At 40.7% G+C, this 27526-nt stretch overlaps 1 protein-coding gene across 1 annotated transcript in view; it reads left to right on the top strand.

The window, feature by feature from the left end:
• Nucleotides 1–27526, top strand: part of LOC122788696 (collectin-46-like) — a 952730-nt gene that overhangs the window by 258669 nt on the left and 666535 nt on the right. The window lies entirely within an intron of this gene.

The raw sequence follows: 27526 nt of genomic DNA, 5'->3' as shown, positions 1-27526 counted from the left end.
CCACACAACTTGTTAATGGCAAACCCGTGGCCAAAATATGTGCACAATTGGGAATATAGGTCGCATACTGCTGTAGTACACTATGAATGTTGCTAGATACGCAGTTATATGTTTTACCACACATATGTCAAAGGACATGTTACAGACATACCCACACACACATCAGACATAATTACAGGACACAAAGGTATGACAACCCAAATAAGCTTTCAGTGTGTACTATACAGTACTGTGGGTCAGTACTTACACAACCTTAATCTTCAGAAATGTAATATGTGATGAATACAGGGACCACACAAAACAGTGGATGCAAGAAATGTGGACATACACCATACTTTGCTGTACAGGCCCAGAGCTTCAAGTAGTACTACAGTACACACAGGATTTACATTCAACATCAGTACCAATCAATAATCATAGATGTAGTGCTTTAGCCTCCAATGACACACCCTAGTTAAAACCAAGGTACTTAATCACACTGTATGCAATTGCACTTGTTCTGCCTAGCAACAGAATATACAGCTTTTGCTAGAATCAAAGCAAGGACCCATAATACCATGACATAAACTGTTTCCCACTAAGCTATCCCACAGATACATATCTTTGACGTATTCACAAACATATTGACCATCACATTCAGTCAACAGTACAGAGAATCTATTGCAACAAGTAGATGTAGGTGTGTATGAGTATATATAACTATATATATATATATATGTATATATACATATACACATCCATTGGTCTACATATACATATATATGTAGGCACATATACATTTCACCGTTCATAGTAAGACTATCAAAGGATGTAAGGTGTACAGTAATGTAATAAAATCACACAGTCTTGGGATAAATGCATTGAAGGTGTTCACAGCCCAGGTAGCTTTAGCAGGCCTTACTGTCTTCAACATTGCAAACTGAACAAACCACCCACAGTGTTTAACCACCGCATGTCATATACCAGCACTGTATGCTGTCTTGTTTGTCACACACTAAAACCTACATACAAATATGTGCATACAACATATATATCTCCCCCCTTCACAAACAGTTGTAATATGTCCCCTGCTCTATGCACATATACAGATGTGAATATATATGACACATATATATTTCTCCGTGTGTGTGTGGCATACACACACAAGGTCCACACTGTAAGTCCCTGGACCTCACAGCTGAACTGTTGGGCCTTGCTGCAACACAAACAGGTGTCACATATGAACACACACTAACATTAGGGGGGTATATATGGCAACAGATGCTAGATAAGCATACTAGACTGCTACAGCAGTTGCCAATGCTAAGCTTCACTTTAATATGACTATCATGCATGTGTTGTTCTGTCACACCCATGTTTATATAATGTCAGCGCTAATCCCCCCAACAGCCATTGGCCACACTACTGTACAGAACACAGATAACATGGATCAGATCTTTGACATTTAATGCTGAGCTACACATTTCACAGGTATGTCCCACTGCCCACAGGTACACACATTATTGTCCATAGCAGTAGTTAAGCAGAACATCTGTGCATAAAGAAGTACTGCTGCCACATATGAATGGTTCACATTATGTAGACTATTCTTCAATAACATCTACTACATGCCAGTAAATACATATGTGTCACATACATTTCCTTTGTATGATTTGGTAATATTTCTTTTTCCTTTTCTCTGTCTCTCTCTCTGTCTCCTTCTCTGTCAGTCTCTGCAATAGAGTGATTGAGTTTGTTGGCAGAGATTGCAGCCTGCTTTTTTAGGAATTTGCGCATGAGCATGTGATGGCCTCTGCACCAATTAGTGGCCACCATTTGCTAATTGCATGCAGCCTGCTGTGTAGTAATTGCAGTAATCACTGTCATAACAACCCAGTACTATAAATTGCTGACTCGTGTAGGCATGGCCCTTTCAGCTTTCCAAGATGGAGATCATCTTTGTTTGCTGTGGACATCATTGTTTAAGACAGAAGGTTTGTATAGTTCTTATATCAGAAGTCAGAGGTGTAGCCAGAGATTTACATTTTGTACTCAGATCTAATGTTGCTGCTTCCAGTACCCACTTGTCAGTGTAGAAATAGGTTCATAGGTTCATAGGTTCATACTAGGCTATCTGCCCTAGGGCATCTATAAGCCTAGCCAGAGTGTGTGTGGCTTTCATCACCCCTTAGGATGAGAATACTATACCCATTAGTTTGCAGAGCCTCTGTCCAGCAGTGACACAGAGATGATTCCCGGGGTAAACCTACAATCTCCCATCCACTCGTCAATATTTCTCTTGAACAGAGTCAGTGAGGGGCTCTGCCTCACATGGACTGGGATTCTGTTCCATAGTGTAGGGAGTCTCTGGGTGATGAATCTGTCCCTCCAGCACGTCCTATTTATATCCGTGTTGAGGTTTAAGTCTGTTGCTCTCGTGGCTCTGGTGGATTTGGATTTTTTGAGGTGGAGCATGTCCATTAATTCCGGGTTGGACATGGCCTTGTATGTCAGGCACAGATCACCTCTGAGCAGATGGTATGTGACTAAATAGAGCTGGAGTTTCTTCAGTCGGGCATATGACATATGTTTGAGCCCTTTATCCTTTTGGTGAGGAACTTTGGAGTCTTTCCAACTGCTGCAGGTGTCGGGTAAGGTACATTCAATGGGGCGTTGTACTCAATAATTGGTCTGATAAGTGAAGAGTACAGGGGTACAATGACCTCTCCTGATCTGGATGTGAATCCCTTCATGATCAGGTGGGCAATGTAGAAGGTCATCCTAACCACTTTGGCAATGTGAGTGTCAAAGAGAGGTTACTGTCAACTTGGTTCCCCGGGTCCCTGATAACTTCTGACGTGTTTAATGGATTGCCACCTATGTGGTAATTAGGGGTTACCTTGTTTTTCCCAAAGGGGTATGACTATACATTTTTTGGCATTTAGCTGAAGGCCATGGCTCTGGCACCAGTTATCCATTTCTATGAGACCTCTCTGGAGGATGTCTGTGTCTGATGGAGTGTCAATTATGGTGCCCAGTTTGCAGTCATCTGCAAATTTTGTCAGCCACAATCCCCCTATGTTTGCCAGCACTTAAGAAAAATAAATGCCGAACAAGAGGGGGCCCAGGACTGAGCCCTGTGGGACACCGCACGTGACCGGCTTAGAGTCTGACATGGCACCAGCAACTCTAACCCTGTGTGTTCTGTCCTTGAGCCAGTTTGCAACCCATCTTGTGACATATGGGTTTACATCTAAGCTGGTGAGCTTTTCTATGATGCCCGAGTGGGGTATTGTGTCAAACGCTTTTGCTAGGTCAAGGTAGGCTGTGTGAACTGCCTTACCCTCATCAATGGCCTTAGTGACTGTTTCGAAAAAGTCAACCAAGTTCAAGAGGCAGGATCTGCCCTTGACAAAGCCAAATTGGGTAGGATCCAGTGTCTGTAGGTCCCCAGTGTCTTTATTTATGAGTTCCATTATGATCCTCTCCATAGCTTTGCAGACAAGGCTCATCAAGCTTATAGGGTGGTAATTTCCAGGGTACGTAGAAGCACCACCTTTGTGGAGTGGGACCACAGTTGCCATACGCCATTCTTTGGGTACGTATCCTGTAATAAGGCTAAGATTAAACAGCAGCCTTATGTGTGGGTTTAGTTCCTCATTGAGTTCATGTAGCACACAGCCGGGGACGCCGTCCGGTCCCATTGATGCTGTGTTTTTTGCTTTAGAGAGAGCAGCTCTCACCTGGGCATCTGAGATGTTTGGGAGGCTAGACTCTGGTGGGATAGATATTTCTCCTTTTGGGGGGGAGGGGAGAAATTTGCACTGAACCTGTCTGCCAGTATGTTGGCAATGTCTGTGGGTTCAGTGATTTTCGTATCATTTTGGACTAATTCTGAGCATATCTGGGAGTTTCCACCCAGGTTTCTAACATAGCTAAAGAAGGCCTTATGATTGTCTTTTGTGTCATTAGCGATTTTTCTCTCAAAGCTGGCCTTGGATGATTTTATGAGTGATCGTAGTTTTTTGCTAGTATTGATCAGAGATGCCTTCCCTTTTAGGGATTTTGCTCTGTCATGTAGTAGCTTTCTCCTCTTGTTGTAGAGTTTGTTTATGGCTGGGGTCCACCAGACCGGGTGCCTGCCTTTGGTGGAAAGGGTCTTGATTTTATTAGGGATTGCTTGATCCATACATTCCTGGAGGTGCTCGTAGAAGGCATTTGTAAGGGTTTCAGTAGCGTGGGTTGTGGTTTCCACTGGCTCGGGGGCCTTGAAGGATACCACTCCAGTCTTAAGAAGTGTGAAGTTTGCTTTTAAGGATTTCTTCACTGTGGTCTTTTTTGCTGGGGTTGGGGGCGGGATGTGGATCTCCAGTGAGATTAATTTATGGTCTGATCTCACCAATGAGGGATATACTTCCGGTGTGGAGCATTTTGTCCCCATGTTTGTGATGATCAGGTCTAGTATATTTTCTCCTCTTGTGGGAATGGTGACTAGTTGTTCCATAGCATTTGAGTTTATGAACTCCAGGAACCTTTGGGCTAGGGTGTTGGGGCTTGAGTAATGTTCCCAGTCTATGTTTGGGTAGTTGAAGTCACCCAATATGATGGTGTTTGGAGAGACATTCATACTCTCCAGTGTCTTCAGGAAGGCTGTGTGGGTTTCCTGAGTTTGAGAGGGTGGTCTGTAGCATGCTACAAACTGTAGGGCAGTTTTACCTATGGTTAATTGCACCTGGATGGTCTCCGATGCTTCGTGCATTGCCACTAACCTGGAGGTGTGAGTATCCTTTATGAATATGGATACTCCCCCTCCTTTTGTGGTTCGGTCTGGATTTTGGGGCCGGAACGCATGATATGAGGTATAACCTGATAGTGCTGGGGTGCTCTCAGGAGCCTTGAACCAGGTTTCAGTCACAGCACAGACATCGAAGTTCTCCATACTGAGGAGGGCTTTGAGGGCGTGCATCTTGAGGTTTAGACTTCCGGCATTGAGCAGTATTACCCTTAGTTTTTCTGCATTTTTGTTTTCAAAATGCTACTCCAAGATACATGGAAAGATGTACTTTCTTTTCAACTGTTACAATTAACTGCCATACAAAGCTAGTTATTGAGATGTATTCCTTTGGCACAAGAATTGTTTGTGAACTGCTATACTGTGAATATTCATTTACCCAGTTCTAAACAGTTTGTGCTTTTTTAGTGTTGACATTTGCACAAGCTGCTCAGAAAAACTGGACACATTTCAGTACTGTGAGTATGCTTACCTACATCCTTGGTAGACCCTGCACACACAAGTATATTCTACATTTGGGTAGGGTTGCAGAAGTGCAGAGAGCGAAAGTACTATTGTGTGTATTTTATCTTGCTGGACTTACAGGGTTGTTGTGTACGTTAGTTTATCAAGGCAAGTAGTCTGTCTGCGTAACTCCCAACTGTGGACCTATCCACAAGATAGCCAGAGAATAGCCTGTTATTTTTTGTCTGTGCACCACACAGGTCTTTTCAGCAATAGAGCAATGGCATTCTTACAATTGGTTGCTACCACTACATGGCTACATCCATTTGTATTTCAGTGTTGTATTCCTACATAAGGGTATGCTTCCAAAACTCCTTCCAAAGCTATTTGCACAGTGTGTAATAGCAGAAAGGCTGATATGCCTCTGTGTTTCTGCCTCTGCCAGACCTCTCAACCACTCAGGTACATATTTGAACAGACTCAGGGAAAAGTCAAGAAAAAGTCAGGGACAATCAGGGACTCCTTTAAAATATTAGTGCCATTAAGTTGAGACATTGAGAGAATCAGAGCATATGAATTAATACACCTTTTCTGAAGTAAAAGAAGTGTCTAACTCTTAATTATTGCCATTACTCATTAAGTGTAATTCACCACCTTTCTGGCCAAAGTCAGTAGTTTTCGGAGGGATTCAGAGGGACAGAGCTAAAATTTGTTTCAAAGTCAGGGACATCCCTGAAAATTAGGGACGGTTGGGAGGTATGGCCTCTGCCCTAAACAGTTATGCCAGTGTTTGTCCTGCTGTGATACTGTGTGGGGTTGTAAAGTGATGGTGTAACATTATTTCCTGCTAGAATGACTGCTTCTCTTATCACAGTCATGTAATGTAATCCCACAACTGTTGGTCAATATCCACAGAACAAGTTGTGTGGTATGGCATTCCTATTTTTCCTTTACATAAACTCATTCTGATGCATGATATATTTATTTAAGCACCAACTTGATGTATATCTACTGTGGCTTAGTGGTACTTCATGTTGTGTAGTATGTGCAAGGTCCGGGGTTCGAGACTTACAGAGGTGTTTTATTTTGCTCCTGAGCAGAACAAGGGCCCTCACATACAGAGTGACTAAGGCACTTTTAAGCAGTTGAAGCAGGTTTGCGCAGGTTTGCCCATTGCTGCGCATTGCTTAGCCAAGCGCAAACCCGCTAACTACTGCTTAATAATGCTTACTCCCGCTAACCCTCGCGCTCATTTCTTTAAAAAAAAGAAAAATGGGGAGATAGGAAAGTGGTGAAAAAGGGGCACAAAGAGGGAAAGACAGCATGGAAAATAGCTCAGGATGTGCAGGATGAGTGTAGGGAAGGTCCATAGCTGCCCATTTCTTCAACAGCAACAGCTGTGCATATGCAATAAATTTGGAGGTAGATATGAAACCTTCAACCCCTGAGAGAGGGGTGAGGACAACAAAGTATATTGTAATGCCAATTAAATAACATTTCATGTGTCCAGTGGACATGTGTGCAAAATGGGCAGCTATGTATGGGGCATATTTTTTTTGGGAGCAGATTGCCCTTTTTTCAGGTTTCAGGTGAGAGTGGAATGAGGGGTAGGGGAAGTAGGTATATTTGAGGAGGTAGGTTGGGGAGGTAAACAGACAAGACAAACAAGACACATACAGGGGCAGTATATGACACATGTGGTGGGTGAACACCTTTGACGGGGAGGGATGTTTGGAAATTGCAAGCCCATGAGCCCCCAGATGGAAACAGTGGGACTGAGGTCCCCACCCATGGGCAGTCACCACTGCAGCTTCACAGCCCAGAGGGTGGCTGTGCTGGGGGCTGTGTAGGAGGGGCAGGCTGACCCAGGAGTTGCGCCACTCGGGCCTCAAGCTGGCATAGAGGTTCTGCAACAGAACGTTCAATCTCTCTGCGCACCACAGCCTGGACCGTTCGAAGGGTGATAGGTGGCCCTCCTCCGCCCACACTTGCATGGGGGGCCGAGCCCCATCCCCTGCAGTGCTTCCACCCAAAGGTGGCACAGGGCCAATGGAGGAGGAGTTCCCAGGCTGGGCACCAGATCTGCTGGTGCCCGGTGCCATGGCCAGGTGAGGTGGGACAGGTAGGTCCGCTGGGACTGGCCTTCCCATACAAACTATGTTTTGGAGAGTTTAATAAAGATATGGATTAGTAACAGTCAACAACATTCCCAATTAGTTATAACAGCATGCAGAAGTATTCCCATTAACCCAACACACCAGATTTTCAACAGTTGAAAAGCAAGCATAACACATGCATATATAGAACAATAGTGGACATTACAACAGCATGAAGGTTGAATTGATGGCAACAGGCCACCAATATTGTGGTATTTTAACAGGGCACATGCATAGAAATAAATGCAAATATTTATAAACCAATAGGACATATGTCCCAACAAATGTTTTGAGATTAGACATACCAATTGAGGTGTGGAATTGCATTTTTATGCACATACAGTAGGGTGGAAAAAGATAGCTCAATTAACAACTTATATATCCTTCTAGTTTTCACTACATTCCTATTAACTGCAGTTATATGTCCCTTACATGTATTATTACACTACCCAATGTCCTTATATTGTGCAATTGGATTTTGCTAGATCATTATATACATGAGCTGTATCTTACATACAAACTGTCCAAGATGCAGATGTTACTGCAACATATTTAGAGAGTTGCTCACACACACTACTGCTAAGATGGTACACTGACAGCTCTACTTTCATATAATTATCTAGATATGTTCAGGTGAAAGTATCAGTTATATGTTAACAGCTCCCTACATTTCTGACAGCACACTAGCATTTCTGGGGAACACAATACCAAGCTACTTATGTGCCAGATTAACCTGTACATGCTGGGCATGAACCAACAGTTGAGGGCTGTAAATATGCATAAAAGCTACTGGCACTCCCTTCATCCAAGTTATATGTGCCTACCCAAGTGTGGGTTGACACTGCTTAATACAACACAACTATTTGTAGAATGTAACAGTACAACAACATATCAAAGAAAATGACACAGACGCACTCTAGGAATTATACATTTATTAAAGGATTATTACACCTTTATTTATTGGGTTAAAACACTTTTTGAAGGCTCTCTCATTTATTGTATATAACAGTACATACAGAATAATTACTAACCTGCCTGATGATGCAGCCTTTGTAGCCTATCTTCATGTGCTTGCTGGTTCATAGCCCGGACACCTGCAGCTGTGAAGTAAATGCAGTGATATTGAGACATACCTATCCATAGTATAGACAAGCATAGCAATTCTTAACTACTTAATATAATGGCTACTTACTCAGTACTGGAACATTAGGCATCACACGGGATTCCTGGATCCACTGGTCCAGTTGATCCTCCCTACGTCACTTCAGGTCAGAATAATGGTACCTGACCTGCTCACCAGTCCGAGGAACACCAGTGACACTGGTGAGATCACAGGCAAGACTGTTCCAGGCCTCTGTTTTATATTGGGTACCCTGGTACTGGCCCTGCAGGAGTCTTTCCTCATGATTATGGACAAGGAGCCGAACCATTACTTTGGACTCCTCAATGCCCCAGCATTGTGCTCTAAATCGAGTGCCTTCTCCAACACTGGCCATGCTGACTGCAGAAGGAAGCTACAACCAGTTATAACAAGTATTCCCGCCTGTGGAGCTTAAATATGCCTCATTTCCCACACTTATTTGTGATTGGCCACTTTTGGAAAATCTCAGCTGTAGGCATGCCTGCTTAGCTGATGTTGGCAATGTTTAAAATTCCTTTGATAGAGATGTGTCTGTTGAAAATGCATGTTTATGAAATGCTGTCATGGCTTAGTGGTTAAGTACTTTGACTATAGTGTACAGTATCATGAGTTCGAGCCCTGTCACTGCTTTTTATTTTCCTACTGGGCAGACCTGACTGGTTAAGGTACAGTAAAGGAGGTGTGGCCGTGTTTAACCGACTTTGCTCAACTTTGCCCGACTTTGCCCAACGTTGATCAACGTTGCTCGACATTGCACTGGTTAGCGCTGTGCACAACTACTCGCAAATACATTGTTGCGCTGGTTAGCGCAGTGCGCAGCTCTGCGCAAAGACATTGCGCTGGTTAACACAGTGCCCAGCTACGAGCAATTGGATTTAAATATGCTCAGTACTGGTAAAATGTGCTTAGCAGTACTTTATATTGCTTAAAATAGGGTACTCATGCCTCAGAATGCATAACCATTTCAACTTCATGTATATATATATATATATATATATATATATATATATATATATATATATATAATTCGTTCACTACTACAATTAACTTTTCAATGCTTTTTACAAAACTTATACATAAAAAATGTCAGGAAATATTTTTGTATACAGATTTCCAACAAAAAAATGGAACGTGCAGTAGTGGGACTCGAACTGGGAATGCCTCCACTTTGAGCGAAGGCTCTAACCACTATGCTATCGCTATTTTGCTTAATTTTCATATATTTTTCTTATTATCCTCTTCTGGTGTCTAAGCTGCTAACTGTAGCTAAGCAATGGGCAAAGGCGTGCAAATACGTGCAGCTACATCGGATTAAAAAAAAAAAAACTTTCTATTTTTAATTTTGTCAGTTGTTTACCATATGGGGGAGTGTAGTGTTACATTGTGCACATGTGAGCGGACTCGCTCATGTAACTTGAAATTGCGGGCATTTCTTCATTGCAGGGGCGTGGATTTTTGGACTGCTCGGCAGTCTGACACGCCCCCTACACTTGTCCATGCTCCGTGTAAGCTTTAGAGTTGAGGCAGCGCACCCTTGTTAATATGCATGGCGCACTGCTGTCATACTCTTACATTGGCGCTTCCGTGTAGGACTAATCTAGTCTTGTACGGAAGATTAGTAAATCCTGGGGATTGTCTTTACAAGTTATTCTTCAAAGTATTCTTCTAAATAGTAAAGATGTCTTTAAAAACCCTTGACTTGTGTCTCCTGGAAATGCAATCATCATTAAAAAGCAGTACAGGCACTGCATCCTGCCATGCATGTTACATTCAGTGAAGTGCTGTTGACATACTTAGGGTCTTCATATCGTCTATCATTGTTACAACAATAAAAAGAAAGAAAATTGACACACAATGGCATTACTTACATATATTATATGCAAATATTTTCTTCATTCAATGAATAATTGCCTGGTGTCACTGGCTCCAGAATGTTCAGGCATTTCTTTTTATTGATAAAAATCATTTCCTTAATAACTAATTTTTATCATCTACTGTCTCACAAGAATCCTGTAATCAATTTCTACACAGTGTCACAGATGCCTTTGGTATCTAAACTCTCTTAAAAGTAAAGCAGGTAATACCATTTGAAACATAACTTCCCAGTTAAGGAATCAGTTTCTCTATATTCAAAATAAACAAATAAATCATCAAATGGTATCAATCTACTGGTACATACTATTTCACCTTTCACAATCCCATCATCCAAAACCCCCTTTTTCCCATTTTTGCACATGGGGCTTCAACAGTGACAATCATCTAGAGACAAGGTTCACACTGCCGGGTGGTTAGCCTTGTTATTGTTGTTCTTCCATAACACAAACACACACACACTCACATCTGCAGCCTATTTAGAGTGTCCAGTTCTACCACTGCATGTCTGCACAGAAGGCACCCCAACTGGGAATTAAACCACAGAACCTCTCGCTGTAAGGCAACAACACTATCGGCTTTCTTTTTCAAATGTGCTGGATGTAAATGTAAACAAGAATTGCTATACACATCTTTCCTAACAATTTTGATAACAAACCTTTTTCATTTCTCATATTCGTTTCCATAGAAATAGCTAAAAGGTGGTATTGTTTTAATAGAACTGAATAAGAAACAAAAAAGTGGTGGAATTAATAAAAGCTTCCAATTCCACCTTTCAAACTGACTATACAAGAAACGCATTATATATAAAATGTAAATAACTTCTTAAACATTTGTCAAATGAACTTTGGTAAATGAAAATATCTTCACATTCTGCTAAAGTTAAGATGGCTTAACTTGTGATCATCACTGGCCCAGTGCCACATCCTGTATCTATTGGAAAGTCACGTAGCAGGAAAGTACTTATTTTGTGTTGCAGAGTTGTCAGGTGGTTTATATAAGTGCTATTTTATTAAGTCTTACTGTACTTTTTAAAGTTTTGTTAAAAAAATGTTCTGCTGTGCTTATGCAGTCACCAGACTATTACTGCATTGCTTAACTTTTTCTGGTATCTGCTTTAGTGCTTTCTTCTGCTTTTCTTTAATTTTGCTCCCTGTTTTACAAGTTTTCTAGCTAGTTAATGGTCAAGTGGGGCAAGTTCTGTGGTGGAGAATTAAACTGCTACAGTATCCTGGAAGTAAGCATATTTGGCTGAATTCCTAGCTAATTATCTATTTTTTTTATTTGTGATATAAAAGGCTATGTAGAAAAACTGCTATTGTCTTAATTTAAAGGCTTCAGAAGGCTGCACACACAGCTTCTTCTTCTTTCAGCTTTTCCCAGTTAGGGGTCGCCATAGCAGATCACCTGTTTCCATTTCTTCCTGTTCTCTGCATCTTGCTCTGCCACATCAACCACCTGCATGTCCTCTCTCACATCCATAAACCTTATCTTAGGCCTTCCTCTTTTCCTGTTAGCTGGCAGCTTCATCCTTAGCATCTTTTTCCCAATATACTCAGCATCCCTCCTCAGCATGTGTCCAAACCAACGTAATCTTGCCTTTCTGGATTTGTCTCCAAACCTTCCAACCTGGGCTGACCCTCTAATATACTTATTCCTAATCCTGTCTACCCTTGTCACACCCAGTGCAAATCTTAACATCTTTAACCCTGCCACATCCAGCTCTGACTCCTGTCTTTTTGTCAGTGCCACTGTCTCCAACCCATATAACACAGCTGGTCTCACTACCCTTTTGTAGACCTTCCCTTTCACTCTTACTGGTACTCGTCTGTCACAAATCACTCCTGACACTCTTCTCCACCCACTCCACCGTGCTCATACTCTCTTCTTCACCTCTCTTCTACACTCACCATTACTCTGAACTTTTGCTCCCAAGTATTTAAACTCATCCACCTTCGCCAACTCTACTCCCTACATCCTCACAATTCCTCTATCCTCCCTCTCATTCACACACATATATTCTGTCTTAGTCTGGCTGACCTTCATTCCTCTCCTCTCTAGAGCATATCTCCACCTCTCCAGGGTCTCCTCAACCTGTTCCATACTCTCACTACATATCACAATGTCATCTGCAAACATCATAGTCCACAGGGACGCCTGTCTGATTTCATCTGTTAACCTGTCCATCACCAGTGCAAATAAGAAAGGGCTCAGAGCTGATCCTTGATGTAATCCCACCTCCACCTTAAACGCATCTGTGACTCCCACTGGAGATCTCACCGCTGTCACACTACCCTCGTACATATCCTGTACCACTCTTACATACTTCTCTACCACTCTCTACTTCCTCATACAATATCACAACTCCGCTTTAGACACCCTGTCATATGCTTTCTCTAAGCCCACAAAGACACAATGCAACTCCTTCTGACCTTCTCTGTACTTCTCTGTCAACACTCTCCAGAGCAAGCATTGCATCTGTAGTGCTCTTTCCTGGCATGAAACCATACTGCTGATCACTAATCATCACCTCCCTTCTTAACCTGGCTTCCACTACTCTTTCCCATAACTTCATGCTGTGACTGATCAGTTTTATCCCTCTGTAGTTACTATGGCTCTGCACATCACACTTATTCTTAAAAATCAGTACCAAAACACTTTTTCTCCACTCCTCAGGCATACTCTCACTTTCCAAGATTTCATTAAACAATCTGGTTAAAAATTCCACTGCCATTTCTCCTAAACAGCCCAAGCTTCCACAGGTATGTCATCTGGACCAACAGCCTTTCCATTCTTCATCCTCTTCATAGCTGTCCTTACTTCCTCCTTGCTAATCTGATTCACTTCCTGATTCACTATCCCCACATCATCCAACCTTCTCTCTCTCATTCTCTTCATTCATCAGCCCCTCAAAGTACTCTTTCCATCTGTTCAACACATTCTCCTCGCTAGTGAGTATGTTTCCCTCATTATCCTTTATCACCCTTACCTGCTGCACATCTTTCCTATCTCAGTCCCTCTGTCTAGCCAGTCGGCACAGTTCCTGCGCACACAGCTCATATTCTGAAATTACTACATTTGGAATTTTGAGCTGATTCGTTTTCAGAAGAACAGGGAAGTACTTGTTTTCTATTGCACATGAAGTCACCTAGTGATTCATACAGTTTAACTGCTATTTTATTCAGGTTTACTGTACTTTTTACTGTTTACTGAGGTGGTGGTGCTGCAGTAGCATTGTCGCCTCACAGTAAGACGTTGTCCTGTTCGATTCTCAGCTAGAGTGTCTTCTGTGTGGAGACATGCGTGAATGGACGTACCTTCATTGAAGGTTGTGCATCAGAGCTGGCAACTCGGCACGTAAAAATCTACTGCCAGTCATTAGCGGACCGGAGTTCCGCTGTGGCGACCCCTAACTGGGAAAAGCCGAAAGACACACGCTGTACTTTTTACTGTTTAATTAAAAAATGTCCTGCTGTGTTTATACAGTCACCTGGCATGTTACTGCAGTGGTTCTGGTATCTGATTTAGTGTTTTCTTATACTTTTCCTTAAATTTGCTGCTGTTTCATACATTTTTGGCAGGTTTTTGGTCAAGTTTGAGTTTTTAAGCATCAGTGGGAATAGTTCCATGGCAGGGAATTAAATAGCTACAGTGTTCTGGAAGTAGGTGTTTTTCGTCTGAATTCACAGCAAATCTTATATTGCTTCTTTTTTTTCCCTCATCTGGGATAAGCAGTGCTGAATGCTGCACCATACAGCACCATGGAATCCTGTACTAGATATATGCAAGCTCTTCCAGTGTGAAAATCTCTACAAACTAACCTATTTATTTTCATACCCACCCACTGAGATACTGTAGTTGTATCCATACACTATTTACTAATTAGATTTGTAAATCCAGCACCATCTAAACTATTCTTATTCATTTCGACTTTATTTCCCCCTATTACAGTGAAAATATGAGCAATTTTAAATACATTACTGAAAGCCACAGTCCCGTAATGTTACTTACTCCTTTTACACTACACATAAGAGCCATATTTTAATAACATTCTAAGCCAAATTATTGCAATATTAGAAGTATTACTTCCATTGAACTACTGACTTCAACTTTTTCATCATATAATATTCATACTTTTTCTGTATTCTTTGATTAAAATGGAAGATAAGTCAGCTTGCTCACCCTCAGTTGTCAACCTCATAGCACTTGGTTTACTCAGGCAGCCTAACAATCGTCTGATGCTCACAGACAATGAATTATTGCTTGTTGCTCTTTATGTGTGAGAGGTACAGGTACTTAACCCATCTGGAGGCCACCATCACACAAACACAACATATGAAGAACACATACCACCACTGCATTGCACACAGATACACTTTAAATTATCATATGCTGATGCCATTAAAAAGTCCTTGCATAAGTCTCTAAGATCTAGTGACTTTAGGGCTCAGCATAAATCAAACACCACAACACCTATTAGCATTAGAACATTAAAGCTATTTGGAGCAAATACTTGTGTGTGAAACTTGGTTTACAAATACAGAAAAGGCTCCTTCCATTCCAGAGTTTTCCACCTCTCACGCCTTTCATCCTGATGGTAGCTGTGATGGGAGTATTCATGTTTGTTAAAAACCTACAAAATTTCTAGGAAGCTCTATACAGAACCAAAACCTGCACTAAATAAGATCTAAATCACACTAAAAGATACAGGATCTCTTCTATGCTCCTGAAAAAACATGTTAGGTTCCTAAATACAGTGTCTGAACTTCAAATCAACAGGAATTCCATTATTGTAGGAGACTTAAATAACCTGACGATCAGCTGGGATACCTATACCTCAACTCTAGGTTACACCCCCAAATCCCTTGATTTCATAAATAAAAACTTCCTGGACCAAATTGTCAAGAAGCCCATTACAGGACAAAATATTCTTGACCTGGCCCTTACCAACATGGCATTGATATCAACTGGTACTCCCTTCTTCAATTAAATCTGATCACAAACTGGTCAGCCTTCCCTTCCAAATATCCAAAGAGTTAAGCTAAAAATATCAAAAAATTCAGAGACTTCCAAACCAAAGGGTAACAAGGAAATAAATGTTTTGGCTATATGGTTTCAGAATGCTTATGAGTTTTAACTTGTTACTTTTTAAGTGGTCATTTGCATATATCCTGTGGGCCTCCACTACAGGAGGCTTAAGGTATTAACAGGCATTAGCTTCATGTTTGGCAGGGTCTTGCTTGCAGTTTTTACTGGAAGTACAGAGATTTCTGACATAAAAGCTTCTACTATTCTATGATGAAGTTTCCAAATTCAAGTTAACCAAGATATTGGCACAGCAAGTAATTAGGCAAACAATCTCTATACACATCTCGATAAATGCATTGACTCCTCCCACCTCCCAAAAACATGCTGAGTGTTTCCACCTCAAAAACAGAGAAGAATTGACTTGTGGGCAGCAGCACAAACTCTATATGATGCCTATAGAGGAGAAGAGTTGTAAAGATCAACCACTTTTGGGATTCAACTGTGGTGCGCAGTATCCTCAAGATATGAGAACATGGATCACAAACTATGTGCCATGTCACACCTAGCCACTAAATGGTGTAAATATTAGCTGTAAGTGATTTGGTCTTGTTGACTAATGTCACCAAAAATGGATATGGGTATTTGCTGCTGATAAGTGGATTGAGCACCTGGTATACTCTGACCTATGCCAGGAACCCATGCTAACTGTGGGAGGGGTGTATGCACCCCTGTTGATCAGTGTGTGCATGCCATAAAATCCAGCAGCCCTAGGTCAATAAGCTACTGGCCAGATGGTGCCCAGTTTCCCAGCTTGATTTACCTGGGATAGCTCTATTTTGTAAAAAATGGATGTAAAACCAATCACCTGCCAAACATTAACTAAGAATTGTTACACTCAATGTAGGTTCACTAACAGGACACTGCTTGGAAGTGGATGACATCAGAAGTGTAGCTGACTCAACCAGCACCCTTTGCCGGTCCCACAAACTAGTGCCCCACTACTTCAGCTATTCTAGTGACACTTCTGCAAAACTTTTGGGATATTTCCCACAGACAGTACAACGGTACCCAAGCCATGTCCTTCCTAGCAAAAAAAACAAAACAAAAAGTCAGTTCCTTCTACAGGTATACCAAGCAGGTGGCAACATGCATGAAAGACCTCCCCTCTCTCCACCCAAGCCATTCCAGTGCCATTTCTGTACCATGTGCCTCACCATCCTTCCTCACTCTTTATGCATGGGGCCACAGGAACAAAGAAGGAAAGGCCATTCTAGACTTCTGTTTGGCAAATGGCCTGATGATGGCCAACACATGATTCAGCAAGACAGACAGTCAAAAGACCACATACAAGAGTGGCCAAAATGCAACTGAGATAGGCTTCCACCTAGTAAGGAAAGGGCAGTGGGGTAGAATCAATGGTTGCAAAGTTAGCCCCAGTGAAACAGTCAGCCCACAGCATAAACCACTGGTTGCCACAATCAGCTGCAAGCAGTGGTCAGAGAAGGCTCTAAGGTCAACAAAGATAGGGTTGAAGACCTGGAAATTGACCAGAGAGAAAGCACAGGAGTCCAAGGAATGACTCAAGGCTCTAGTATATCAGGGAGAAGAGGAACTAGGTGCAGATGAAGAAGAGTGGCAGCTCTTCAAAACAGCATGTATGAGGAATGTATAAAGGATATATGCCCAAGTCAGATATGGAAATAAGGTATATAAGGAAAGCTGGTGGTAAAATGCAGAAGTCCAGAAAGTCATCAACAGAATGAAGGAGTGCTGGAAAAAATGGGAGCTAGAAAAGACATACCAGGCTAAGAAGGAATATTGACTGGCTAACAAACAGGCTATGAGAGGCATTGTGATAACAAAGAACAAGGGTTCAGAGTTACTCTATCAACTTCTGGAAAGTGATTCAGTAGATGGCACAATGAAACTATCAGGTTGCAAAGCAATGACAGAAAGATAAAAAGATAAGTCACCCTTCATAAGGGATGCCTGCAAAAATATGCTCACCAGTCCACAGGACATCAAAGACAGATGGAAGGACTATTTCCAGCTGCTTCTGAATGAAGAAAATCTCACTGAAGCTGTACTGCTGCAGACACAGCTTATGATGAAAGTAGAAGAGTCCACCCTAGAAGAAGTAAGAACAGCACTAGGGAAAATGAAGTCAGGAAAAGCAGCTGGCTGAGATGAGGTCACAGCAGCTATGATCAAGATATTGGGAGCAGTAGAGGAAGAATGGCTCCTGAAGGTACTCATTGCAGTATGGAGAGAAAGGCATATCCCAGATGACTGTAGAATAAGCATACTAATGCAGATGTACAAGAACAAAGGGGACATCCATGACTGTGTGCAGTACAGTGGTATCAAATTCCTGTCATATTGCACAAAAGTTTTGGAGAAGGTGACTGATCAGTGAACACAGAGGAGTAGAAAACAAGATGTGAGATGAGCAGTTCAGATTCAGATGCAGCACAACTGACCTGATGTTTGCAGTAAGGCAGATAGGTGAAGAAGTTAGAGCTGAGGAAAGAGTCCAACTGGGTATTCATAAACTTGGAGAAAGCATATGACAAGGTCCTAAGAAATCTGATTTGAGCAGCCCTGTAGTGGTTTGAAGTCCCAGAAATGCTGATAGAATTAGTGCAGGGCATGTATAAGGACCCAGTGACTCAAGTGCAAACAGTGTTTGGTTTCACAGAAGGGTTTCTAGTGGGAGTGGTAGTGTATCAGGGTTCACTTCTGAACTGGAGGTGCATTACATTAGCAAACATGTTGGAGGGAACAGATCAACACAGTTGCTGTATATGGATGATGGGGCATTACAGGCAGACTCTGAGCAAGAACTTCAGCAAAGGATAGGGAGATGGAATACAAAACTGAAGGCACATGGGATGAAACTGAGCACAGATAAATCAATTGTAATGGCAGCAAATGGAGAAAAACAGAAGAAGGTGAGAATTGAGATTGAAGGGGAAATAGTGGAATAGGTTAACTTCTTCAAGTATCTGGAAGGGGTGGTTGAAGAGAAGGTAAGTCTGAATGAGGAGGGCAAAGCTAGAATCAGAGGGGCCAGAGCCAACTGGCACAGAGTTTCAGGGGTAGTGTATGACTGAAGAATGCCAAAGAAGCTAAAAAGTAAAATGTAAAAAATAGTGATGCAACCAGCACTACTGTATGGTACAGAAACCTGGGCAGTAAAGGCAGAGCAACTGAGGAAGTTAGAGGTGGTGGAGATGAAGTGCCTGAGATGGGTGGTAGGATGCAGATAGTGGGAAAGACAAAGGAATTAGGAAATAGCAGAAGCCAACATAGCTCTAATAGCAGAGAAGGTCAAAGAAAACAGATTACAGTGTTTAGGGCATATGTGCAGGAAATCAGAAGACAGTCTGGTGAAGATTTGGTGTGCAATGATACAAGCATACCTCCTGCATATTGACTTTGTATTGTGAACCTTTATATTTATGATTAGCACTTCCCATTTGGCTCACCTTTATGAAGGATGGCTGACCTGTGGTTTTCCGTATAGATTCTTTGTTGTCGTCCACCATTTTATGTGTACCATCTGTGGTCCATGGCAGTGAACTGTGCAGTGCTGTTTGCTTGCCTCTTGCCCATAATCTCTCTGTCACTCTGTGTATGTCAGTACACTTGGTTCACTTTGCTGTGCTCAGTTTGTGTTGAGGAATTTCATCTTTCTGCTGCTTGATTCATGGTTACACTAATATGCTGGTAGCTGTATGTGCTGCTGTCTTTCAACTGCTCTGTTTCAGGGCTCCATTTGTATGTTGTGTTACTGGGCTCTGACATGCTCTTGTAGTTTTTTTTTTCTAGAATGTAAAATATTGAAGGATTTTTTTCATCAGCTTGCATACTCTCAGACATATTTTTACTTGCCTGCTCCTCTTCATGCAGTACATGTATGTTCAGCTACACCACCTCACTTCTCCTTATACCCATTTTACACTTGTGTTATGCTGCATTACATTTGCCTGCGGGCAGAAGGAGACAATAAGCCTATCTAGTCTGCCCTTTTAATTGTTCCTTGTCAGCCATAACTTCAGTCAGTACATCTTACAGACCCAGAACCCTCTTTGTGAAAAAGTACTTTCAGAGACCCAGGGAGTAGCTAGTCCCTGTAATCAAGTATGGCCTCCCCAGTTGTACATACTCTTCCTGACATGACATCTGGTCTTTATTGGACAGCATCACCATGAATTATTAAATGGCAAAAGCACTGACTTTAAAAGGTAAGATTTAATTTTCTTTTCAAAGGGTATGTTTTGTTAGAAAAGCTGTGTGCTGTAACTATAGAAACACTGCTCAGCACACACTGTAAGTGCTTAGGTTAGCAGAAATAATCTGGTGAAACTTTACACAAGCCAGTTAAGATGTGCAAAATGAAAATGTAAGGCAATGATTGAGATGACATGAGAGTGTAAAGTGAATATGGGTAACTTTATACCAGTGATGTGGCCAGCCTTTCCAATTACAGAGGTCACCTATGCAATTGTGTATAAAGATACGACAATTATGAAATTAAGACAAGAAGTGTTATCAAAACTGATTAAGGATTTTACTTACATTTCTTTTGCTAACATAAACACGGGGTGAGTTTTATTTATGTGCATGCATGTCCTATTTATTTTCAGGTACAACTCAGGTCACAGGAAAAAAGGTTACAAATGAGATCAATAAAATGTTCAGGGCCTGTTAACACTGCACAGGTTACAAGTAACTGATCAAGGCAAAATAAACAACTAAATGTATTTAAGAGGACTGTTAGTGAACTACAGTATTTTAACATCCATGGTAAGAAAGACAAAAGGCAAGATTGTAACAGTAACATTATAAAGGACAATATGGTTTCATAGCAGTGAATATATCTGTTCTCTGAATAATCTAATTACATCCCTATAGCAAACATAAAACATTTTATTACAATGTGTGTGTGCATATATATTTGTGTGTATTTGTTTTTAAGTTAGAAGAGATACAAAACATCTGTGTTTCACAGAGGTTACTTTGAACTATTCCCTGTATAGGCAGGAGATCATTCACATGGCTACTCTAACAAAAATACATGAGGATTGCTGTATTATATAATACTGCCCTTGATTGTTTCTTTTATTTTACTTATGTGATGCCGTGTTGTTCGAAAGGGCCATTGATTCATCCTCTTACCAGTAAAATAAAATAAAAAATAACATTCTTATAAGAAAATGTTACACATGATACAGATTACTAAGCCAGTCTTATACTTTCAAATACAGCATGCAACTACCTGACTATGGCAATGTATTTTGATCAATCAATCAATTTGATTTATTTAAGTTTGTTTATCAGGTTGGGGCATTGATCAAAACTAGCCAATCTCAGATCTTGCCTGGATTACACTCACACACAAAAAAAAAAAAAGAAAGAAAGAAAAACATTTTTTACACACGCACAATACAATCAACAAGCATGGTACATCTTGATATACAAATGTAAACGTAGTAATTATGGTGCTACCACAGCTAAGGGTATTCAGTTTAAACAAAGTATGGTTCACTTGACATAACTTACATATAGAGAAGCATACAATACAGTATTGGAACTATATGTTCATATTTAGAGGCTGGTAATCAGACTATGGGTAGAATGTAGGGTGTGTGAAGAAATGTAGCAGGAAGTTAGTGGAATCAAGTGATGTAACCTGTCTAGAGGCATTTTAAATGTTTTTGTTTCCATGCTTGCTCTGTATTACTACTTTTTGTGTGTGCTTGAATTGAAATGTTCTGCCATATTCTCCAGAAGATCCCAGGCTAAGATGCCCTTAAATTCCATCATCTTCAGGTACTTCTCCAAGGCTGACTTCCTAATACTAGTCTTCAACCTAATGGGGTTTAAAAGCTCTCTACTACATGAAGGCCAAATAGTTAAAACAGACAGTTATACCACTGGCCTAACCTGCATTGAAGCTTTTGTCCCCATTGGTCAGAAATGCAATGAGAAATTCAGAAACAAACCTCGGAGATCGAATCTGTGTGTCAAGAAATAAATACCAAGCCTTTCACTCTAAAAGTGACCTCAAGAGGCCAAGGCGTTTGGCACAATACACCACCCGAACATTGTTGACATCTCAAGAGGTTAGGAATAAATCCTTGTGTCACCTGTTGAATAAGCAGCTGGCTCACAGACAGGACCCAGAAAGTTAGAATCGGGGAGTCCATCTGTATGAAGAGTCCTGTCACCAGCAGTATCCCTCAGGACTTTTTAAATTTATTTTACATTTCTTGACTGGGATAGTCCAACTGGATACATGTCCATTTTCAGCAGAGGCCCGGGGAGAAAAGCTCCAAGGTCAGCAAATTAGATTAAAAATACAGTATATAATGTAGTTAACATATCTAAGCAAGCAGTTAAGTTTATGATTACAATTTTTACAGAGGTTACATACCTAGGCAAATAATAGTAGTTCCGGGGTTAACGAAAATCAGGGAGTAGGTCTTCATTAAGTAATTTAAGTCAGCTAAGAATACTGTTATTAACTCATATAATTAGATACAGATACAATATTTACAGTGGTTACATACCTAAACACATTAGAGTTAAACAAAGTAAAGGTCAGGATAGTGCCACAGGTAAGCTAAAATAACTATTTTAGTCTCATTGTCAAGGAGAATTAGTCGGGTTTGTTACATTGACATAGCCAGTTTAGTGTCAAATGTTAAGTCTAGTCTTGAATTGGCTCACGGAGTTGAGCAAAGTAATTTTGGTTGGGAGAGAGTTCCAGGATCTGCTTACAGAGTTTGCGAAGAGAGAGCCACTGGCAGAGTTATTAGTTTTGATAGTCTGGACTAGTAATTTATTAGAAGATTGAAGTTGCCGATGATTGCAATAGGGGTGATAATATTTTTAAGAGCAGGAGTATTATCTGGATTGTAAAGTATCTTATGGGCATTAATCATGAGGTTAAACTGGATCAAGCTGGGTAATTCTAGACACCCAAGCTGGTTTAGGTTAATACAATGATGAGTCCTATAAGGCAGGCCAGTGGCAAATCTGACAATATGGTTATAGCAGATAGAGTTTGTTGAGGACATATTTGTTTAGACTGGAGAGAATCAGGGATGCATACAGAAGAGTTGAAAGTAGGTAAGAGCAAGCTGTGGCAAATCTAGCAGGAGGAGTTAAGAAGGCTTTTATCCTGTAAAGTGAGCCTAGTTTTTATTGATGGTCTTTATAGATTGATTAACGTGTAGGTTGAATTTGAGATTATTATCGATTAAAACATCTAACAGTTTTGCAGAGGAGTCTGGGGAGATTATTGTGCCATTATTAGATTTAATGGTAAAAGTGAATGCAGTAGACCTGTGTGTTAGTGAGAATAGCAACAGTTTGTATTTTGGAGGGATTCAGAATCAGACAACAACCAGAAAGCCATTTTTCAATAGTGTTAAAGGTGGTTTGTGTAGCTGACCACAGTTCATTTGGAGAAGTGGCCGAGCAAATCAGGGTGGAGTCATCAGCGTATTGGACACATTGTAGAAGGCTAGAAGGGCTGAAGTAGTGCTGTGGTGCAGTCGGAAGCCATGCTGGGAGTCTGCCATGAGGTTATTCTGAGTTAGGTGATGCACCAGTTGTCTATGGATACATTTTTCCATAATTTTTGTAAGTGGGAATAGTATTGCTATTGGCCTATAATTGGATAACTCAGTAAAGCTACCTCCTTTGTGAAGTGGGATTACATAGGATATTTTCCAAATAGAAGGGATTCTGGCTTCTGCTATTGTTCGATTAATTAGTATCGAGATGGGGTAAGCAATGGCATCGGCTGCTTTTTGTAGATACCCGGCAGGGAGTTGATCAGCGGAGAGTGTACTTGTTTTCAGTTTTTTAATCAAGGTACAGATGAAGGAGGTGGCAACTGGTTGAAATCTAAATGTGAGTTGGTTTCTGGGGGTGTTGATTTCATGACAGGGGAAGCTGAGAGGTAGTTGGCTCACTAGGGTTTGAATGGTCTCAGTAAAGAAACGGTTAAAACTGTCAGAGACTTCCTTGGATGATTTATCAACGGAGGCTGCTGGGACTGGGGTGGAAGTTTGTCCAGGACGTAATAGTTTATTTATACCTGCCCAGAATTTCTGAGGCTTGTTATGATTTATTTCCTGTAGATTATAGTAGTAGTTTTTTTTTGTCTAGTAGAATGGATTTTTTAGTGACATTCCTCATTTGCCTATATTTAATGTGATCTTGGGGTTCTTTTGTAGTGTGCCATAATGCCCATGCCTTATTTCTAAGGGTGATTTTTTTTGTTTAGACTCTTTGGAAAGGCATGGTGCAATTGTTGCAGTCCTAGGACCACTCCTTTTTGGCATCTGCTTCTCTGACGTCAATATCAACATCAAGGACCTCTGTCTAACCAAATTTGCAGACAATTGCAATTAGAATCCCCAACCAACACTGATGTTCTTCAGGAAGGGCTGATGCAGACAACCTGTGTCAGAGCCATGGACTAAAACTAAATGCCAAAAAATGCACAATAGCATCCTTTGGGAATCATCTAGTCCTAGTAACTATCATATTGACAATGCATCGCTAATAGTCAACTCAGTAGTCAGGAACTTGGGAGCACACATAGACAGTAATCTAGTCTTTGGCTATCAGGTGTCTACAGTAGTGAGGAAATCATTCCATGCTGTGCAACTTATAAACAAGAGTATGGCATTTAAGTCCAAGGGAGGAGCAGCATTCATCAGACCTATAACTGAGTATAATACTCCCCCTTTGGTATGTATCTAAGTAGGCACGTACAACAATTGGAACATCCACATAGGCTCTTCACTAAAAGAATAGAGCGTAAGTAATATGCCCTATGCAGAACACCTTGACCTGTATTCTGTCTTCTACAGACTGTTGAATCAATGCTTGGTACACCAGGCATTGTCAGAACCCATCCTGGTGGATCTTGTACATATCCGCAAGGCAAACAGCACCACAATTACCCATTCTAAAGACTTAAGTCTTGCCTGTGATCTAAATACGATTTGCTGGTGAGACAGGTATGTAACCCAGAGACTACCTTTTCTCTAGAACAGGCTCCCCATCCATATGAAGCAAAGTTCCTCCCTAACCCAATTCAAATGTAACTTTGTTTGACAAATGGATGGTGAACAGGAAATGCAGCCTTGATTTGGCACCTATGTCTCTATTGGACACAGACAGCCTGTAAATGTTTCCATCTCCCAAGCCCTTGCTTGCACTTATCAAGGGTAGCAGAACATGTAAGACATTTGGGATGCATGGCTAAGCGTAAAAAGGCCCCAGTGGTCACTTACCTAGTGTCCACCTATGTACTAGCTATGAATCTATAAAAATATGTTCTATGGCTATAGATAACTCAGGCATTCTAATGTCATTTTTCCAGTAAGTTGCGTGCTAGTGAAGTCTCTAGAGTATCGTGTGAAGTACTTATAGATAGTTACTATGCATGCTGTCTAGAAGACCATTAGGGACCCTAACCCAAATTTCCAGTTGCCCCAGCTCAGCATGTGGTTAAGTGACTTGCTGAAGGTCAGACATCAGGCAAACAAAGATGGAAAGATTCAAACTCTGCACCCTTGGCACAGGAAGCAGCTCACCAACAAGTCAGAGCTTTAGTCCTCTGCACTAATTGCCAGACTTTTTCTTGAAGCATTTCTGTGTGATACATTTACTGGCATTGAAAAGAGAAGTCAGAAATATGTAATATGAACACAGCTCACAAGAGGGTATGCGGTTGTGATGATAGTATTAAAGAGGAAAGAAGGACATATAGAGAATAAACAATATATGTGTCAACCTAATCCAAGTCACTTATATCAAAGATTGCATTTCAAACAGGTTAGTAATGCCATGGAATTCCTTCCAGAATCATTTGTGGATTGTAATTCAGCTGAGAGATTCAAGAGAGCCTGTGATAAGTGGAAAAAGAGATTAAGTAAAAGTTAAGAGGGGTAGTTGGTAGAGTTGATGGACATATGGTCTTCATTCATTGAGGGTGTTTCTTAATGACAAAGACATAAAGAAGTATTGCTGAATGTGTTATGAAATCATGAAATACTCTGTAAAGTACAGAACAAATTCTGAAACATTATTATTGAAATAGTAACTGTTATATTTCTTCACCTGCATTGCATATTCCTTCTTGAAAATGTAGGTCTTAACCACATTATAAATCTAATAAAGTTCTTTAGGCATTTATGCTCATTCTAGAAGGAAAGGCAAACTTGACTTACAGTTTTGTATACTGGGGAAATTAATTAAAAGATGGAAGCACAGTGGTTATGTGGGTAGCATTGTCACCTAACAAGAGGTTCTCTGGTTTGATTCCTGGGAAGAGCACCTTCCATGCAAAGTCTACATGTCTTTCTGTTCACATGGATCTTTTCTGAGGACTCTGATTTTCTCCCAACCACTGGTTTGGCTGATTGGTAACTGAATTGTCTCTTGGTGTGTGTAATACAAAAGAAAGGCCTGACAGTCTGCTTCCATTCTATATTTGCCTTGCAAACTCTATAGATTACAGCAGGTGTTCACATCGTCACTGTAGGGGTCAGATGTGACTCACAAGAATGGATGGAATGCTCCACCATTTATTTTTTTAAGCAATGCCATCCACACCTTTAGAGGTGCTGCTTTCTCAGTTACAGTACAATGGCATAGTAGTTAATATTGCTGCCCCTTGCATCCATGGTTCAGTCTTGACCTATGGTTGTTTGTGTGGTGCCTGTAGAATTTCCCTATTTCTTCATCATTTTCATGGATACCACACTTTTCTTCTAAGAACATGCTGGATGATTGAGCACTTTAACCTCTCTGGCAGTTGCACAGTGGATTTGGTTTCTAAGCTGTTAATCTCCATACCCAAGGTACAGAGTTTGGTTGTTTACACCTCAGTTTGGTGTGATTATGGGCAAGTCACTTAACCAGACAGCAGTTCTGGGTTATCCCTGAAAAGGGACACGTGTCCAGTGGGCTTACCCAGTTAAATGTTTAAAAAAGGATAGATAAGCTGCACATATGGATTAGGTTTATCTGGTCCTTTGTGGCCTGGTTAGGATTAAAATTATCTGTTAAGGACTGATTTAGCTATCTAGCTAGAAAATAAATAAAATGAATCAATATTTAAGACTTGCAAAGAGGTGGAAAGTCATATGGGGGAATCAGGAGGGAGAATATTTCAAACAATGTGAGTCTTGCAATAAGCCATATGTATACAGAACAAGAAAATATATGTATGTCCAGACATACTGATACTGTATGTGTAGCAGAAGGGCATCTGGCTTTTTTTTTTTTGAGAGAAAATTGCAGTGCACGTAAAATAGCATTCCTTCAATGGGAAGTCAAAATGCTATTCTCATATGTGAGTTTTTTTTGCTGTAAAAGCCATGGCATAAGGAAAATGAAAGCATAGTCAAACCCTAATAAGTAAATTGCAATTTACTAGCATCCCTGTACCCTGTCAGTACACTAGCGTATGGCAATGGTTTGAAAGTCATTTCCACCATGGGAATTTAAATACACTAGAATGACAGAAGATTCAACAGAATGCTGGGAGACACTTTGGGAAGCTAACTTGATGGTTACATATAGCCATGGTTTAGCTATATGAATCAACAGAAAATAATTTGTTAGATGGCTATTTTAGGCTAAAAAACAGAGAAGATAAATATAAGTGACAGTACCTTTCACAAAGGCTAATCAACCATCTAATGACTGACAAACACTTTAATATCTTTATGTTGTTCTGATACAGATTTGAACTTGGAAGTGAGAAGATTCTGTAATCCAGTACAGATACTCTTTCGCTACGTTTTTGAGATCCTTTTTATTGACTCGATTGTGTACCTCTCAACTGTCTAGATTTTCACAAAATGTCCAAATTCTTGTCTTGTTTTTTTCGTCTGTTCCTCATAAAACTTCTATTTTCTGGTAAATCACTGTGAATTGAAGTCACTAAATAGGGGCATACATTTGAGTTTCAGACTACCTATGATTTACACAATACATGCTAACAAAATTCTTGTTATTATAACAATTTTATATGTTTATAAGAGCAATATTTAAAATCTAACTCTATTCTTTGGACCT

The sequence above is a fragment of the Protopterus annectens genome, chromosome 14.part0 (genome assembly GCF_019279795.1).
Source record: "Protopterus annectens isolate FY-2018-M chromosome 14.part0, PAN1.0, whole genome shotgun sequence".
Classification (NCBI taxonomy): Eukaryota; Metazoa; Chordata; order Ceratodontiformes; family Protopteridae; genus Protopterus; species Protopterus annectens.
The sequence above is the reverse complement of the archived record's forward strand: the minus strand, read 5'-3'. Positions and strand labels throughout refer to the sequence as shown.